Genomic DNA, 19,066 nt, shown 5'->3' with positions numbered 1-19,066 from the left:
TTCTGCTGTCTCACAGCACCATCTAGTGAGGGCTGCCGGGGAAAGAGCATCCTCCTCCTCCTCCTCCTCCTCCTGAACCCCCGGGAGCTGCCTTCTCCTTTGCCTGGCTCCCGTTTCCCTCGGGGAAAGCTGGATCTGCTGGATTTGCCTCCTAAAGGAATCAGCCCAAGTGTGCTGTGGTTTTTACCAGGAGCAGGCGGCAGAGCCCTCTGCCTGCCTGGGCTAGGGAGCTGTGGGTGGGATGGAGAGCTGGAAGGCTGGAAGGTTGGAAGGTTGGAAAGCTGGAAGGTTGGAAGGTTGGAAAGCTGGGAGGTTGGAAGGTTGGAAGGCTGGAAGGCTGGAAGGCTGGAAGGTTGGAAGGTTGGAAGGTTGGAAGGTTGGAAGGCTGGAAGGTTGGAAGGTTGGAAGGTTGGAAGGTCAGAAGGTTGGAAGGTTGGAAGGTTGGAAGGTTGGAAGGTTGGAAGGCTGGAAGGTCAGAAGGTCGGAAGGTCGGAAGGATGGAAGGCTGGAAGATTGGAAGGTTGGAAGGTTGGAAGGCTGGAAGGCTGGAGGGTTGGAAGGTTGGAAGGCTGGAAGGCGGGAAGGCCAGAAGGCCGGAAGGTTGGAAGGCTGGAAGGTTGGAAGGTTGGAAGGTTGGAAGGTCAGAAGGTCGGAAGGTCGGAAGGTTGGAAAGCTGGAAGGTTGGAAGGTTGGAAGGTTGGAAGGTTGGAAGGTTGGAAGGTTGGAAGGTTGGAAGGCTGGAAGGTTGGAAGGTTGGAAGGCTGGAAGGCTGGAAGGTTGGAAGGTTGGAAGGTTGGAAAGCTGGAAGGTTGGAAAGCTGGAAGGTTGGAAGGTTGGAAGGTTGGAAGGTCAGGAGGTCAGAAGGTCAGGAGGTCGGAAGGTTGGAAGGTTGGAAGGTTGGAAAGCTGGAAGGTTGGAAGGTTGGAAGGTTGGAAAGCTGGAAGGTTGGAAGGTTGGAAGGTCGGAAGGCTGGAAGGTTGGAAGGTTGGAAAGCTGGAAGGTTGGAAGGCTGGAAGGTTGGAAGGTTGGAAGGTTGGAAGGCTGGAAGGTTGGAAGGTTGGAAGGCTGGAAGGCTGGAAGGTTGGAAAGCTGTGAGGTTGGCAGTGGCCTCAGGGAATGGGCTGCTCCTGCCCCTTGAGGAAGAGGGCTGTGTGTGTGTGCAGGGGAGAAAGCCATGCCCTGAAGTGCCGTGGTTCCATCCCGAGTCCCTTCTGCAGGTGTTCGTGCTGAAGCAGAGGTGAGCACACACCTGACTCTGCTGAGGAAGTTCCCTTTAGAGCCCCAATGGCCTGGAGGCACTGTTGGTAAATCTCTGCTGTTGTCCCCTCTCCCTGCAACACCATGTGAAGAAATTTTATGGATCTGAAACCGTAGGAGCTGACACAACTTCCAGTGTTGGCAGGAGGTGTCCAGCCCCAGGAACTGACCCAGGGCAGGGGCAGCTCTGGCCCTGAGCAGTGATGGAGAGAGTGAGGCCCATCAGGAGAGACTCAACAGGCAAGATCTTGTTTTTCTTTAACAGGAGAGACTTCAACAGGCGCTTTTCCCAAAGTGACGTGGCTGTGTGTGGGGTCCCCTGGGCTCCTCAGGCTGCAGAGGCACTGCCAGTGATCCTCACCTCTCCCCTGCCCTGCCAGGTGACCCTGGCGGTGCTCCTGGCACACCGGTGGCAATTTGTCACTCTGGGAGTGTCTCCTGGGCTTTGTCCTGCAGCACCCAACTCTCCCCTGGGCCCAGAGCTTGGCACTATCCCGATATTCCAGCTGCAAATGCCAGAGCACACGTTTGTTTTAAACTCACTGGACTGTAACCTGCAGTTCTGGATTTCTGGGGAAAGGTTCTGCTCCATGGGCCTGTTCTGCCAGAGTTATTGTTACTCGTTAGGACAAGCAGCTATTGGTGCACTTCTATGTTCATTGCTTCTTTCCTTCATGGCTTCATGATGAGAAAAGATAACTCCGGCCCTGGCTTGAAGCTCTGCTCTTCTGCTTGCACTAATAATTGTATTTTAATGGCTCCAGATAAAGGATTAGCACTTGATTTTGGCAAAGATCTGCTTTTACTGCTTAAAATAGTCTGGACTGTACATTTTATATGGGCAAGTGGCATTAAAAATTATTTGTACCCACCAAAAGGAACAAACCCCAACTATTTGTACTCCTGGGATAAGTCATCAGGAAGTGTAGAGATAGGACAAGGAGTGATGGGTGCAGACTGAAAGAGGGGAAATTTAGGTTAGGGAGAAATTGTTCCCAGTCTGTGATTGCAGGGTAAGGGCACCTCAGAGAAGTCAGGAGTGCAGCTGGGCTGTGCTGGGGCTTTGGGCAGCCTGGTGCCTGTGCCCATGTCCCTTTGGGTGGGGTGCACTGAGATGGAAAGATAAAATACCGTGTCACCGGGCAGATTTAGTGCTGTGGCTGGAGCAGAGTGTCAGGACGTGCCTGAAGGTCTGTCACCTGTCACAGGGGGTGCTGAGGTGTTGATAAGGGCCAGCGCACCAATTTCATGCTGAAAGTGCTTCTCCTGTATCTGTAAATATTATTTTAGTGAACTGTCCATCTGTGCTCAGCCCAGTGTCGGGTTTCTAAGCACCCAGAAAGGTCAGGCTGGGTTGTTTTTAGTGCTGTGTTGGATGAGAAGGTGTTTTCCAGCTGTTTGCAGGGCTGGGGTCAGTGCTGCCAGGGCAGTGACATCTGGCAAAGGAAATGCAGAGGGGCTGGAGCAGGGTGAGAGCACCTTGTGCTGCCGGGAGTGTGGCTCCTGCCCACACGGGGGCCCGTGGGGTCAGCACAACCTGAACCTGCAAACCCCAGAGCCTCGTTGCAGCTGTGCTATCACAAGGCCTGTATTTGTATTGTATTTGTACTCCAAAGCAGAATGGATTTCAGGTGTCACAACGGGCCGGTTCATCCTGTCCCGGGGTGACCTGGGCAGAGCTGTCCGAGCTCATCCCAACCCAGCCCCTGGCAGCAGCTCCAGGAGACTCCTGGTACCACATCCAGGAGGAGCTGCCCCGGCTGCTGATGCTGGGCACTGGGTTCTGCTGCTCTGGCCGTGTTCAGGAGCCTCAGCAGCTCCTGCCCAGCCCTGCTAAACCCCCTGTTTAATGCTGTTAAACATAACAAATCAGCCCGTTCCACACCATCGGGGTTTTCCTTTGCTGTTGGTTTGGGGGGCTTTGGTGGCTTGTTCCAGTGAAAGGGAAAAACCAGGATCGGTGTTGTGAGGATCCATCAGGTCCTTCTGTACAGCTTTGTTTTCCCTCGGGTCACGCTGTTCACATGCTCTTAAAGGTGTGAACACTCCTAAGCGCTCGCTGTTTCGAGCTCTTTAGTGTCATTCTCGGCAGTTTTTAACTGTTCACACATTTCAGAGCACAAAAATAGAAAAGGAGCACTCTCCAAAAGTGTCTCCAGCAAAACCGGAGCGGCAGCAGCGAGCCCCTGGCACTGCCGCGGATGCCACGCTGACGAGTCTCTGTTTTTGTGCGGTTGTACTTCTTGACTGAGCTATTCATAAACTGTGCTTTCAAGTAATATGTTAAAAATAACCATTTCCTGAAGCAAACTCTCTCTCCCCGGTGTCGTGGGAGGGGAGGAAAGGGGTGGCACAGGGCTGTGGCCTGAGGTGTCACACACTGCACACTCCCGGGGGCTGAGGAACCTCATCCCTTCCAGCTCAAACCACGTTCCATCGTCTGCCAGCTAATTCTCAAATGTCCTGGGACACTCTCCCCACCCCTTGAGGATGAAGCTCCTGTTTGCTCTGGGTATGACTGAGATGCTGAATCCATTTTACTGATTTACTTCTCACTAGGAAGTTCCTGCAGAGCTCCTTGCTCAGCACCCCTTGGGAACCTGTGCTCCTACAGCTCAAGAACAGCCTCTCCTGCACGAGGGATGTGACATTTCCAGTGAAGTTTGTGGGGTTTTATTTTCATAGGAAGAAATAATGGAGCCATTAATTTTGCTGCCCATGATCCCTGAAGAAAAGTCCAATAAATCAGTAGGTGGATGACACCCTGAGCCTCTCCCTGTGCCGTCAGACCGGGTCCTGTGGCCAGGCTGGCATTTTCTGCCTCCTCTGTGTGCTCTTTTCCTGCCTGGATGGAATTTTTAATCTGCTGCAATATGAAGGTCACTTTCATAGGCTGAATAACATCAAGGAGTTTGGACATCGGGAGGACTGATTGTTCCCAGTGGTTATTTTTAGAGTGATACCTGAGGAAACAAACAGCCCACGTCCCACGAGCAGAATGAAAATAAGTTGGAAACTTAAAGGAAAACGCTGCCAGAGCCGGGGCCTTGGCCCTCACCCCCGTGGTCTCCTGCCTTACAGGTGTGTGTGCAGTGCTGAGCTGTGCACCTGCAGCTTCTCACCTGCTTCCACACAAAGTGGGGCTTTGGAGAGCTCCTGGAGCCTTTCTCTGCCCGGCTGCTCAGCCCTGTCCGGGCTGGGGCTCCGCTCTGGCCATCCAGCAGTCCTGATCTGTGTGGAGATGCTGCAGGATGTGGAGATGGGGGTGCAGATGCTGCAGGATGGGGGTACAGATGCTGCAGGATGGGGGTGCAGATGCTGCAGGATGGGGGTGCAGATGCTGCAGGATGGGGGTTTCACATCATGCAGGATGAGGGCTGGTGTCCCTTGAGCCCTCCGGAGCCCTTGGTGACCGCTCCAGGGCTGTCCTTGGCCCTGCAGGGCTCTGCCACCCGCGCACGGGGTCAGTGTTGCTCCACTCCAGCAGGGCCCGGGCTCCGGGAGCGCAGGACAGGGAAGGGACACAAACCCTGCACGGTGCCCGAGGCACCCTCTGGTCCCTGCAGGCCCGCTCGGTTCCTTGGAACGGGGGGGACCTGCGCCCCAAGCCTGCACGTCCCCTGGTGCCTTCTGTGCCCCTGGGTGGCCGGGTCAGGACAGGGGTGAGTGCGGGGCACTGACTGACTGCTCTGACAGCTCCGGGCCCCGCAGCTCCGCTCGCCAGCCCTGGCTGCAGCTGCCGAGCCGGGACGGGCCAGGTGAGGAGGAGATTCCCACGGCACACCCGGCAGTGCCTGGCACACCTGGCAGTGCCTGGCACACCTGGCAGTGCCTGACACACCTGACAGTGCCTGGCACACCTGGCAGTGCAGGACACACCTGGCAGTGCAGGACACACCTGGCAGTGCCTGGCACACCTGGCAGTGCAGGACACACCTGGCAGTGCAGGACACACCTGGCAGTGCCTGGCACACCTGGCAGTGCAGGACACACCTGACAGTGCAGGACACACCTGGCAGTGCCTGGCACACCTGGCAGTGCAGGACACACCTGGCAGTGCCTGGCACACCTGGCAGTGCCTGACACACCTGGCAGTGCCTGGCACACCTGGCAGTGCAGGACACACCTGGCAGTGCCTGGCACACCTGGCAGTGCAGGACACACCTGGCAGTGCAGGACACACCTGACAGTGCCTGGCACACCTGGCAGTGCAGGGCACACCTGGCAGTGCATTGGCACACCTGGCAGTGCAGGGCACACCTGGCAGTGCAGGACACACCTGGCAGTGCCTGGCACACCTGGCAGTGCAGGGCACACCTGGCAGTGCCTGGCACACCTGGCAGTGCAGGGCACACCTGGCAGTGCAGGACACACCTGGCAGTGCAGGACACACCTGACAGTGCCTGGCACACCTGGCAGTGCAGGGCACACCTGGCAGTGCAGGACACACCTGGCAGTGCAGGACACACCTGACAGTGCCTGGCACACCTGGCAGTGCCTGGCACACCGGGCAGTGCCTGGCACACCTGGCACCCAGGCCATTCCCAGACTGAAGGGGACCCCCAGCTCCTGGGGATGGTGATGGGCACCTCAGTGGAGTTCTCATTTCTGGCTTTTTTCTCATTACGTGCCAGGCAGAACAGTCAGAGACCTCTTCCTGTTGCTTTTTCCTCTGTAAGTTTGGGGACAACTCTTGCCACAGCCTTATCCAGAAGCAGTGCTGGATAATAATCTGTCCTCTTCTAAAGGAAATTCCTTTTCCGACATTAGCAGAACATTTGTTTGTGTGACAGATCCCATTTAGCTTTTGACAAGCTCGCTAGATGGTCAATTTATTTCACTTTTTAAGTGAAATAATTAATAAAGGAAAGGAATTGCTTTCTTTTGCCAGCCCTACAGAGACATTTGCCTTTGTGAAATAATTTTTATTTATGTCTCCTTTAATGGCTGTGTAGCCAATTTTATAGCTTTGGATTGTGTCTGTTAGGAGCAGGATTTTATCACTGAATTTCAATGCTGGAAGCGTGTGTGTGCATAATGCAAGATATCCCAGGTCTGAGCTCCTGTTCCTCTGAGCTCCTGTTCCTGTTCCTCTGAGCTCCTGTTCCTCTGAGCTCCTGTTCCTGTTCCTCTGAGCTCCTGTTCCTCTGAGCTTGGCTGTCTCCTGCCCTCTCTCTGAGCTTTGGGCAGCTGCCGGTACCTCCCGGCTCCCCTGCCCCCCAAATCCCCCGGTGCTCCTGCCTGGTGCTGCCGGGACCCGCAGAGATGCGGAGCTGGGATGTCCAAAGCCTGCCCAGGCAGCACAAACTCCTTACCCCGTGGTGAGGCCACCACAGGCGGGCATGGGGCTGAGAGCAGCTGAACTTTCCTCTGCACCCTGCGAGCGAGGCGAGAGCTCGGGCAGGAGGGGCAGCAACTGCTCCAGAGCCCTTCGGCTTGCTGGGATGGCTCTGGACACAGCTCCTGGGCAGGGGAAACTGAGGCAGAGCTGGGCAGAGGGAACTGAGGCACGGCTGGACAGGGGAACTGAGGCACGGCTGGACAGATCCGTCGGGGACCGGCTGCGCTCGGAGGATTCACGGCCAGCGCAGCCCGGAGAATTATTACCACCCTCTGTTTTATCCAAACAATGATCTTTAAGGGAGGAAAAAAAAAAAGAAGGGACTGTTCTAAAAGTGCTTTGTTTATGCAGCTCCATTAAGTTTGGAATAACAGAGATGGTATCGTGTAATCGAGGCAGTCACTCTAAAGCACAAATCCACCGGGGCCGATGATGGCTCGGAGAGCCCCAATGAATCAGCTGTTAACTGCTGCCCATCCGCGGGATGCTCCTGCATCCGCCACAGCCGGGCCAGCAGCCTCTGCCCAGCCGCACTCACCTCCGCACCGGGGCGAGCTGAGGTTGTCCCCAGTCTCATGGACACGTCCATTCTTTGACTAATCCCGCAGTCACCAGTAGATTCCAGGCTGGCATTTGCCACTTGTTCTTCCCAGGCTGCAAGGCCCGGGGGAGGATGGATGGATGGATGGATGGATGATGGATGGATGGATGATGGATGGATGGATGATGGATGGATGGATGATGGATGGATGATGGATGGATGGATGATGGATGGATGATGGATGGATGATGGATGGATGATGGATGGATGGATGGATGGATGATGGATGGATGGATGATGGATGGATGGATGATGGATGGATGATGGATGGATGATGGATGGATGATGGATGATGGATGGATGATGGATGGATGGATGATGGATGGATGGATGGATGGATGGATGGATGATGGATGGATGATGGATGGATGGATGGATGGATGGATGGATGGATGGATGGATGATGGATGGATGGATGATGGATGGATGGATGGATGGATGATGGATGGATGGATGGATGATGGATGGATGATGGATGGATGGATGGATGATGGATGGATGGATGGATGGATGGATGGATGGATGGATGATGGATGGATGGATGGATGATGGATGGATGGATGGATGATGGATGGATGATGGATGATGGATGGATGGATGGATGATGGATGATGGATGGATGATGGATGGATGGATGATGGATGGATGGATGATGGATGGATGGATGGATGGATGGATGGATGGATGATGGATGGATGGATGATGGATGGATGGATGATGGATGGATGGATGGATGGATGGATGGATGGATGATGGATGGATGGATGATGGATGGATGGATGGATGATGGATGATGGATGGATGATGGATGGATGATGGATGGATGATGGATGGATGGATGATGGATGGATGGATGATGGATGATGGATGATGGATGGATGGATGGATGGATGATGGATGATGGATGGATGATGGATGGATGATGGATGATGGATGGATGGATGATGGATGGATGATGGATGATGGATGGATGGATGATGGATGGATGATGGATGATGGATGGATGGATGGATGATGGATGGATGGATGGATGATGGATGATGGATGGATGGATGGATGATGGATGGATGGATGATGGATGAGGGATGGATGGATGATGGATGGATGGATGGATGATGGATGGATGATGGATGGATGATGGATGGATGATGGATGGATGATGGATGGATGGATGGATGATGGATGGATGGATGGATGATGGATGGATGGATGGATGATGGATGGATGGATGATGGATGATGGATGGATGGATGGATGATGGATGGATGATGGATGGATGATGGATGGATGATGGATGATGGATGGATGGATGATGGATGATGGATGGATGGATGATGGATGATGGATGGATGATGGATGGATGGATGGATGGATGATGGATGGATGGATGGATGATGGATGGATGGATGATGGATGGATGGATGATGGATGGATGGATGGATGATGGATGGATGATGGATGATGGATGGATGATGGATGATGGATGGATGGATGATGGATGATGGATGGATGATGGATGGATGGATGGATGGATGATGGATGATGGATGGATGGATGGATGATGGATGGATGGATGGATGATGGATGGATGATGGATGGATGGATGGATGATGGATGGATGGATGGATAGATGGGGAATCGCTGACTGCTGGAGCCGCACACCCCGAGCCAGGGAATCACCGCGGATCCACGGGTATCAGACACTGCGGGCTCCAGAATCCCCATTAAAATTCCGTGTTTCTGCTTCCACAGGGCAGCAGCGGGGCTTGTGCGACCTGTCCCGGGGAGGAGCAGCTCCAGCAGCCGGGGGTGACCTGCTTGGACCGGCGCCCAGGTCAGTGACTTTCATTCCTGGTTTTATTGGAAGGCTCAGGAGTTCAGCTGGGCTCTCTGGGGGGAAGCTGGGAGGGGATTTGCTGCCTTGGCTCGGCAATCTGCCCCCAGCAGGGGCTTGCAGCTTCATCCCTTGGTGGGGACAGTCCTGTGCTGGGCGCTGAGCTGGGTTCAGAGGCAGGGGATGGTTTGTGGTCAGGCAGGAGCTCAGGGATGGAGCTGGAGCTGCTGAGCCTCTGCCTGGCTCCAGCCCCGCTGCCGGGGCTGGGCTGGGGCAGTGCCGGGCTTCTTTTTCCAGGGTTTCAGTGACAGCTGCTGGAGGTGGTGCTGCTCATTGTATGGGAGCTGCAGCGCTGGAGAGCACAGACAGGGTAGAGGAATCTTGTGGGGTTCAGCAAAAGGCCATTCCTGTCCTGCTGGGCGTTTCCCGAGCACTTCCCACTTCCAAGTGCCCTCAATTGCTCTGTGTGAAGGCCTTTGTTTGTCAAAAGGCATCTCCATCCATCCCGAGAGGCTGGAGCTGGTCCAGCCCTGCTGCTGGGGACACTGGGGGCTGCATGCTGGGGACACTGGGGGCTGCAGGGCCCCGGGGCAGCACAGCTCTGCCAGGGGACACCTCCAGCTCCCCTGGCACCAGCAGCCACAGCCAGGCCCTGCAGGCAATGCAGCAGAAGGGTTCCCTTTGCAAAGGGAACATAAAGCCTCTCCCGCTGGCAGGAGTTAACAGGAGGCTCTGGAATCGCGGTGATCCCCTGGAGATCTCAGTTCGGGACTGTTTATGCAAGAGTCATCTGTTACAAGGTTATTAAGAAGCGAATGTGGGAGTGCACAAATTAGGCAGGATTGGCTATTGTCCTTGGAAATTAGGGAGCATTTGAATACATTCAGGCATTGGGAAAGAGCCTGAGGCAGTTCCAGAGGTTTTGAAGGAACCTTTCCGATTTAGCAGCAGGAGAAGCAGCTGCTGGGGGAAGGTGCCAGTGCATCCCGTTGGGGCACAGAGTCAACAGAGGCAGTTTTTAATGCAGCCTGCCAGCAGCCTCTCCCCGTGGGTGCTGGTTGTGGCTGGGCTGGGGTCAGTTTTCCTCACAGAGGCCAGTGTCTGGGCTTTGGACTGGGACAGAGTGCCCTTTTCCTCTGGAGCTGGTTCTTAGCTGCTGGCTAGGGCTGAGCCATGCCACCGAGCTGTCCTGCACCACGGCAGCACCAACCTCAGCATGGACCCTGTTTTGGGCACTTCTACATTGTGTGGAGAGGGATGGACATCTTTTGGGACTTGGAGCTCTGCATTTGTCCTGAGTATTGCCCAGGTCTTGTCATAACGTGCTGCGAACAGGTGGAATAAATGTGTTTGTGCCAGAGGAGCAGGGTCTTCCTGAGCGCTTGGGTTTGTTCCTTGCAGATGTTCCCCATCACTGACTTTTTAACCTGAGATCCTCCTGGTGTCATGGAGCAGCACTCCCACCTCCTCCTGCATCCTGCAGCAGCTGAGGGGATGTCCTGCTGTCTCCTGGGGTGATTAGTGAGCTTGGGTGAGCACAAGGAGATGTTGAGAACAGTCACCGATTACATTTTTTACTTAGACGTTAGATCTTTGGCAAATGAAAAAGAAATTCTAATTATCAAAGAAATCCCAATTAACAAGCACAATACCAGCAAAATAATTTTTTAGAAATGTATTGAAAGATGAAGGTGACTGGGGTTATTATTGTTCCTTTTGCATTTTCAGAGCCAAGGCAGATGTTATTTATTACCACTATTTCTACCATAGTAGTTAATTTTGAATAAACATTAGGATTCTACTCCATCTGATCCTCACTGGAGTGTTGCAATCTCTGTTGCTGCTGCTGTTGTAAATGTGATTGCAGATGCAAGAGCTCAGCTAGAACATACTGTCTTCACACACAGGAAAGAGAAGGTTTCACAGGAAAAACGCCAGTAAACCAAAAGACCAAAATAAGCTCTTAGTGTGATGCTTTGATTTTCCGTGTGGTCTGTCAAAACCAATTCTTTGGCAAATTCCTGCCTTCCACTTCACTGCAGGCTCTGCCAAGGTCCCCTTGCACCGGGGCACCGGGGGAGCCTCCTGTGGTGGAGCAGGAGCTGAGCTCTCCCCTCCCTGCCAGCCCTGCAGCCCTGCAGCCCTGCCTGCCCTGCAGCCCTGCCTGCCCTGACACAGCCCTGCCTGCCCTGCCTGCCCTGCCAGCCCTGCAGCCCTGCAGCCCTGCCAGCCCTGCCTGCCCTGACACAGCCCTGCAGCCCTGCAGCCCTGCCAGCCCTGCAGCCCTGCAGCCCTGCCTGCCCTGCAGCCCTGCCTGCCCTGACACAGCCCTGCCTGCCCTGCCAGCCCTGCCTGCCCTGCCTGCCCTGACACAGCCCTGCCTGCCCTGCATCCCGGCAGCCCTGCCAGCCCTGCCGGCCCTGCAGCCCTGCCAGCCCTGCCAGCCCTGCCAGCCCTGCCTGCCCTGCAGCCCTGCCTGCCCTGACACAGCCCTGCCTGCCCTGCCTGCCCTGACACAGCCCTGCCTGCCCTGCCTGCCCTGACACAGCCCTGCAGCCCTGCCAGCCCTGCCTGCCCTGACACAGCCCTGCAGCCCTGCCAGCCCTGCCAGCCCTGCAGCCCTGCCAGCCCTGCCAGCCCTGCAGCCCTGCCAGCCCTGCCAGCCCCGCAGCCCTGCCAGTCCTGCCCGGCCTGCCAGCCCTGCAGCCCTGCAGCCCTGCCAGCCCTGCCAGCCCTGCAGCCCTGCCAGTCCTGCCAGTCCTGCCAGCCCTGCAGCCCTGCAGCCCTGCCAGCCCTGCCAGCCCTGCCAGCCCTGCCTGCCCTGCCAGCCCTGCAGCCCTGCCTGCCCTGCAGCCCTGCCAGCCCTGCCAGCCCTGCCAGCCCTGCCTGCCCTGCCAGCCCTGCCAGCCCTGCAGCCCTGCAGCCCTGCCTGCCCTGCCAGCCCTGCAGCCCTGCCAGCCCTGCCAGCCCTGCCTGCCCTGCCAGCCCTGCAGCCCTGCAGCCCTGCCAGCCCTGCCAGCCCTGCAGCCCTGCAGCCCTGCCAGCCCTGCCTGCCCTGCAGCCCTGCAGCCCTGCCAGCCCTGCAGCCCTGCAGCCCTGCAGCCCTGCAGCCCTGCCTCTCTGTGGCTCCTGCCAAACCCTTGGAGAGTCCTGAACAGCAAAAGCTGCCCCTGCAAAGTCATTCCTTCCCAGATATTCACAGATACACAAGAACTTGTACCTGTGTGCTTACAGGCGGGGCTGGAGCTGCCCCGGGGGGCTGCCTCTTGTTTGGAGGTTAAATCTTCAATCTTTTGTCTTGTTTGAAGGGTGAAAGCAGCAGCCCCTCCTGCCCTCCTCCCTGAGCCCCTGCAGCTCGGTGTTAAACCCTCAGGACACGGGAGCTGTGCCTGGCTTGGTGCAGCTGCAGGGGCAGAATTGTCCAGAAGGGAACAGAGAGCACAGAGCTGAAACAGGCTCCATGGCTCAGGCAGGGAGGGGTGCTGGGGAGCAGGGAGATGGGGGATCAGGGGTGGTGGGGAGCAGGGAGATGGGGGATCAGGGGTGCTGGGGAGCAGGGAGATGGGGGATCAGGGGTGGTGGGGAGCAGGGAGAGGGGGGATCAGGGGTGGTGGGGAGCGGGGAGAGGGGGGATGGGGGGGGGTGGGGAGCAGGGAGATGAGGGATCAGGGGTGCTGGGGAGCAGGGAGATGGGGGATCAGGAGTGTGCACCCCTGCAGTGCTGTGGGCACAGGGGCAGGGTCTGGGGCAGCAGCAGTGGCCAGGCTGAATCCAGGGCCGTGTCCTGTCCCATGGTGCCCAGGCCAGCAGTGAAATGTGGCTCACAGGCAGGGCCCCCTCCCCTGTGAAGGGCTGGCTCTGAGGCTGTCGAAGACTCCCTGTGCAATTTGGGATGATCACACAACACCGGCAGGACAGAGAGGAAAAATGGGGAGTTTTTCCCCTGAGCCACCAACAGTGAGGGCCCAGAGAGTTTGGACAAGCTGTCGAAGCTATCCAAATAGCCTAAATACTCATCAGGCCAGATCCTGCTGGCCCCAGCAGTTGCTAGTGGTTGTTCCGAAACAAATACAAACCCAGTTTGCTCTCAGAGTCATTCTTGAAGCACGAGATAAACTTCATCCTCTCCACTGCTGCTGCCAGAGGTCAAGCAGTGACCCCTCAAGGAGCCCCCCGACCCTGCCTGGGTCTGGCTGTCCTCTGCCTGGGACATCCCTGGCTATCCCTGCAGGATCCATCTCGGGGCCTCGCTCTGCTCCAATCCTCCCGTGTTGCCAGGCTCAGGGAGAGGCTGTGCCCACCCAGCCTCACCTGGGCACAGCTGGGGGCAGCTGGAGGCAGTGGTGCCATCACCCCTCCCCACAGCCCCTCCCTGTGCCCCCAGCCCGGGGGATGAGCATCCTGGGATGCAGGCACACTGGCAAGGAGGGACCGGCTCCCGGAGCCGTGTGCCACCTCCCTGCTGCCGGCCGTGGGGTGGGAGTCCCGCCATTCCTGGCAGGTTTTAATAGAACTTCAGCTATATTTAGATGAAAAATAAATACATTCTTGGCTTGCACACATTTTTTGATGGCTGATGAATGAGCAGGACCTCTTTCACAGGAAACTATCACATTCCTGGGGCTCTGCTGGGCGCAGGGAGGGGGCCCTGCCAGCCTGTGCTCGGTGTCGTCACTGCAGAGCACTTTCCATGGCTGTTATTAATAGCTGCACTCTGTATTTATTATTAGTGCTGCATGGGTATGAGGAGAGGCACCTGGGGACGCTGACAGCCTTAGCCTGTGTGTTTGTGAGGGCAGAGGAACCCTGGGTTGGAGTGTCACAGATGCTCCCTGGGGACAGCATCTGAGAGTGGCCCGTTCCAGTGACTAGGGATGCTCAGGGCCTTGGCTTGTTCCTGAATTTCTCCTTATGGACTTGCTGCCCAGGAATTCCCACAGCGTGGTCCTGAGCACACCCAGCCCATGTGTCTGTCCAGCTGCCAGGGGTGCAGATGCCACCGAGGCAGCTGCAGCTGGGGCACAGCTGTGGCTTTGATTAAATTTGCTGTTATTCCAGTCCTCCAGAGTCTGAGCAAGCCCTTGGTAAGGCCCCATCTGTGCCTGAAGGAGAAAATTCTGCTGGGTAAGCCCAAACCTTCCTTCACCGCCCCCCTGGGCCTGGGTCTTGAGGGGCTTTATAAATCAAGTTCAATCTTTTGACTTCAAGATCAATTTCATCCAATAAATATGAAAATCTGGCAGTGCTCATGCTGCCAGCTCAGCCCCTCCTGCCTGGTGTCAGGGGACAGCAGATTCCCAGTGGATTTGGCTGTGGAATCCCTCTGCAGCTCCATCCTTCCCCAGGCTGCTGAGCACACCAGGACCCCCCAGACAGCTCCTCCGTGCCAGGAGCCCTGCACTGAGCCCTGCACTGAGCCCAGCAGCTCGCAGCAGTTCCTGCCCAGCCCTGGGGCTGCTGTAGGCTCCACGCCGCTTCCCCCTTCTGCAGCGCGGTCCCTCCCTGCTTGGCTTCAAACCCCTTTAAATTCACATTTCTTCTATTGCCCAGAACAGGTTCGTTGCTCTGTGCTGAAAAGCCAAAATCACGCAGAAGGAACTCCCCAAAAACAATCTCTTCCCAGGAGAAGAGTTCTCACGGCACCGATGTGTCCATCTCTCACAGCACTGGGATCCTTCCCACGCTGACCTCGTGCCCTGCCTGCGTTTGGGGAGGAGAGAGCTCTGGCTTGGGCTCATTTTCTCTCATCTTTCCACGTCCTGGAGGGATTTTTCCAGCGTTGGGACTGCGCTGGCTCAGGGTTCTCCCCATGGTAATATCATCCCTGTGTTCAGTGCTTGCTGGTCATCAGTCCAGCTCCCATTTTAGGACACATCTTCCCTAAATTGCTGCCTTATTTGGCCTTTCCCTATGTGATGCCAGTGACATCACCCAGCAGGCAGTCACTTCCAGGCCATCACCCTGTCAGGGGCTGCTGTGGGGACAGCAGGGCTGGGGTCCAGTCCCAGACAGAGCTGGGGACAGCAGGGCCAGGGGCCAGGGCTGCAGCACAGCACGGCAGGTTGGGTGTGGGAAGGAGCTCTGACCTCCCAGCACAGGAGATGCCACCTGGCACGTGGCAAAGGACAACATCCTGCAGCAGGCAGGGGGGTGTTTGAGGGCCACCTGCCCCCAGGTCACCTCTGGGCCTGTCACTCGTGGCTCTGTCCCCACGGGGAGCCACAGCTCCCAGCAGATCTGTCCAAAGGGTCCTGAGGGAGGTGTGACAGTGACACCGGTGTGCTGGATGTCAGTAACCTACCCCTGGAACAGGGAAACCAGGAGTTTTCCCACTGGAACAGGGAAACCAGGTGTTTTCCCACTGGAACAGGGAAACCAGGAGTTTTCCCACTGGAACAGGGAAACCAGGAGTTTTCCCACTGGAACAGGGAAACCAGGAGTTTTCCCACTGGAACTGCCACCAAAGTCCTGCCCCTGGCACCAGCAGGGCTCTGCTCCGTGCCTGTGCTCCCATCCCAGGAGTTCCATGAGGAGAACCAGCCCATTTCCCTGGGACACTTTGGGACATTTCCCTGCTCTGGAATTTTCGTCTCACCATGGCAGAAATTCACAGCCCAGCTCAGCTCCTTTTGGCTGAAACCCCGCTATGAAAAACTTCCACGCCAAGAGCTAATTAGAAATAAAAAGACTTATTTTGAAAAATCAGATGAAGGGGATACCTTTGAGTTAGGGATATTTCCTGATTGCATAAACACAAACAACCCAAAACTTGCATATTAATGATTCTCCAGAATCAAATAACCCCATTTGTTTTGCTAATTTAAGAATGGGTCTGAGTCATTCTGTCACCAGAAGTGGTGTTGCCAGCTTGTGCTGCTGGTATTTCCAGGGATAGAATGAGAAATGTTGGGTTCTGGATGTCCACTGGCTGCACCAGGACAGGGTGAGCTGCCCTGAAAACCACTTCATAATGAGAACTAATACAGAATTCTATACATTCTTTCTAATTCCAATTTTCTATACTATTTATGTGGAAAACCATAAGGAAAATCTCCATTTGAGGCAGGATTCGTGAAGCAGCAGCAGGAATTGTGCTCATCCCTTTGGTAACTCCGTGGGGGTTGGAGTTCCCTTGACTTCTTGCATCTATTTTTGACATGGAACCACTCAGATGGTGAAGACATCAGCTGGCCATGCTTGTCCTGCACGACTGAAAACAAGGAAATGACTCTTCCATGTGGGAAGGGAAGGAGAAAAAGGCCCTACAAGTGACTGCAAGGGTACAATAATTGTTTAGGCACTAAGAACATATGAAATAAACCGAATTTCATTTTAGGATCAAGGAGGAAAATCTAGAAGGGGAGGCTCTGAGACAAATCTGAGGCCACATGAGATTTGCAGTTTATTGAAGTGTCTCAGATGTGTTTTTTCTTAACCATTTGGAATTTGTTTTCCCAGAACTGGGATCTCTTTTGGAGATCTGTGACAGGGGCTCACAGACATCGCTCTGAATTTGATACCTCAGAACTAGCTGGGATTGCAGCCCCAGCTGCAGTGCAGGGTGTGTGGGTTACTGCCAGCCCTCCATTCACACGGGTTTTCTGCGGGGGCTCTTCCTTTGCAGCTCTGTCCCGGCTCATTCCCGGTGGAGCCAGCATGGAATTCCCAGGTGCCCGTGGTGCTGAGCACACAAAGTGGCCAGGAGCCCACAGGAGGAGCTCACAGGAGCTGCCCACCAGGAGCTGCCCACCGGCTGAGGTTGCACACCGTGCTGCTGCTGAGCCAGATGTTCCACCAGGGCTCAGTGAGTTCCCCTGCAGCTCAGGGATGGGGATCGGCTCTGCACAGACACCCCAGCAGCTGAACGGACACGGGCCAGGGAATAAAGGTCTCCTTTATAAAAGAAGGCCATTAATGCTTTGCCAAGACCTTCCCTTGGGACTGCCTAGATAAATTTCCTGAGGCTGACAGCGCCTGCAGAGCCGCCCTGTGAGCGCTCGGGGCCTCGGGGCTGCTCAGCTGGGACCTTGGGAGCCTCCGAACCCGCTCGGGCAAGAAAGGTCATTTGTCAAATCCAAGGAAAACTTGTTGTGGCAATTTTTCTTTTCTGGTGACTTTGCAGGGACTGAACATATTCTGGAAATCTCCAAATTAATAACAAGGGGCCTTTAATTAACGAATCTTGATAAACTGACTGTGCCTAATGTTGAGGTGTGTTCACAAAGGCTTTGGGATGGCCCTTCCTGCAGCTGCGAGACCTTAGGGCTGCGACAGGCAGGGGATCCTGGAATCACAGATCCTGGAATCACAGAATGCTTTTGCTTGGGAAAGACCTTAAAGCTCATCTTGGTGTGGAGTTTTACCCCTTTTGTTAAAGGGATAAAGAGCCAAGCTGCTGTCTGTGCTTCCTGCAGCCTCTGCACACGTGCCCGTGCCACAAACCAAAATGAAACCTTTTTGTTCCTCTGCCTGTCACTGCCCAGCGCTTCCCCAGCTGCAGGGGCTGTGTGGGGGCAGACACAGCCCTGGGACTGGGATCCTTCTGTGGCTCTTCCCAGGCCACAGGCTCTTTCCTGTGCCAAACCACAGCTCCTGGGGAGAGGAGAGCCGACACCAAGGGAACAGGACACAAACTGGGAACAGGAAACAAACTGGGAACAGAACCCAAACCTGGGGACAGGACACAAACCTGGGGACAGGACCCAAACTGGGAACAGGACCCAAACCAAGGGAACAGGACCCAAACTGGGGGAACAGGACCCAAACTGGGAACAGGACACAAACTGGGAACAGGACACAAACTGGGAACAGGACACAAACTGGGAAGGTGTTTCAGGGAGGTGTGTCCACACACAGCTCCCTGAGACACCTCCTCTGGCACTGGCCTGGGCTGGGCAGGCAGCAGAGCCCTGGGACAGAGGGGACTTCAGGGGACAGAGGGGACTTCAGGGGACAGAGGGGACTTTAGGGGACAGCAGTGACTTTAGGGGACAGAGGGGACTTTAGGGGACAGCAGTGACTTTAGGGGACAGAGGGGACTTCAGGGGACAGAGGTGACTTCAGGGGACAGAGGGGACTTTAGGGGACAGGCTCCTGCTGCCAGCCCTGGGCCTGTGGCACACGGTGACACTGGCCCCGGGCTGGGCACAGACACAGGGCCTGGCTGGCACCAATCCTTCCCTGGAGCCACAATAAATGTACTTCCTCTTCTTCCTGGTTTGCTCCAGGTGATTTTAGCAGTTTTTGTAACTTTGAAATCAGGCAACGATCTACAAAACCCTCACTGTGGAGAGGGTGATTTTTTGGTGATTTAGCTGAAGAAAGGGAGTTGAGAAGTAAATAAAAGCTCAAATTAGGTTTATATAAACATAACCTCACCTTTTACAGAAGCACACACAGCCATATGGGCTTTCTTTAGCTCTGCCCTAAAGCAGCAGCTGTGCAGGTCTCAGGAAGTTTCCACCCACACCTCATGAATACTTGCTTTTTCACCTCTAAATTTTTCTCTCTGGGGCTTTTAAGCAAGTTTTATTGTAGTGTTTATACAGCCAACTTGCTCTGCCTTTGGTTTATGTTTTTCTCTCCTGCAGCCACTGAATTTTGAGGTTTATTAGTTACAGGTATCTGAAATCACATTTTTTAAAGAATTGACTGCCTAATAAAGCTCCTTAAAAGTTTCTGTTTAAGGCAATTGTCCTCCACCCCAGGATCAGGTTCTCACTGAGTTATACCCAGGATCAACAACTTTTCTGTGGCTGTTTGTTACCACCAAGGTAAATAACAAGAGTCCCATCCACTCCAATAAATCAGGTCTGCATCAGTTCAGCGGAGAAGTCTCCGAGCAGAGTTATTTTGGAAACAAACTGTAAAGGAGAAGGCTGATTGTTTTCTGGCCTGGAATGATAAAACCAGAGCCTGAGCAGCACCAGTCCAAACCCCCAGCCCGGGGCTCTGCTCTCCCCCCAGGACCAGGCACTGCAGGCACAGAGAGCCCACTCAGCTCTTCCCCTTGCATGAGGATTTCCTGCAGGGT

Source organism: Pseudopodoces humilis, chromosome 13 (genome assembly GCF_049639895.1).
Source record: "Pseudopodoces humilis isolate 2021_Gansu_Grassland_sample_001 chromosome 13, ASM4963989v1, whole genome shotgun sequence".
NCBI lineage: Eukaryota > Metazoa > Chordata > Aves > Passeriformes > Paridae > Pseudopodoces > Pseudopodoces humilis.
Note: the sequence above shows the minus strand (reverse complement) of the source record.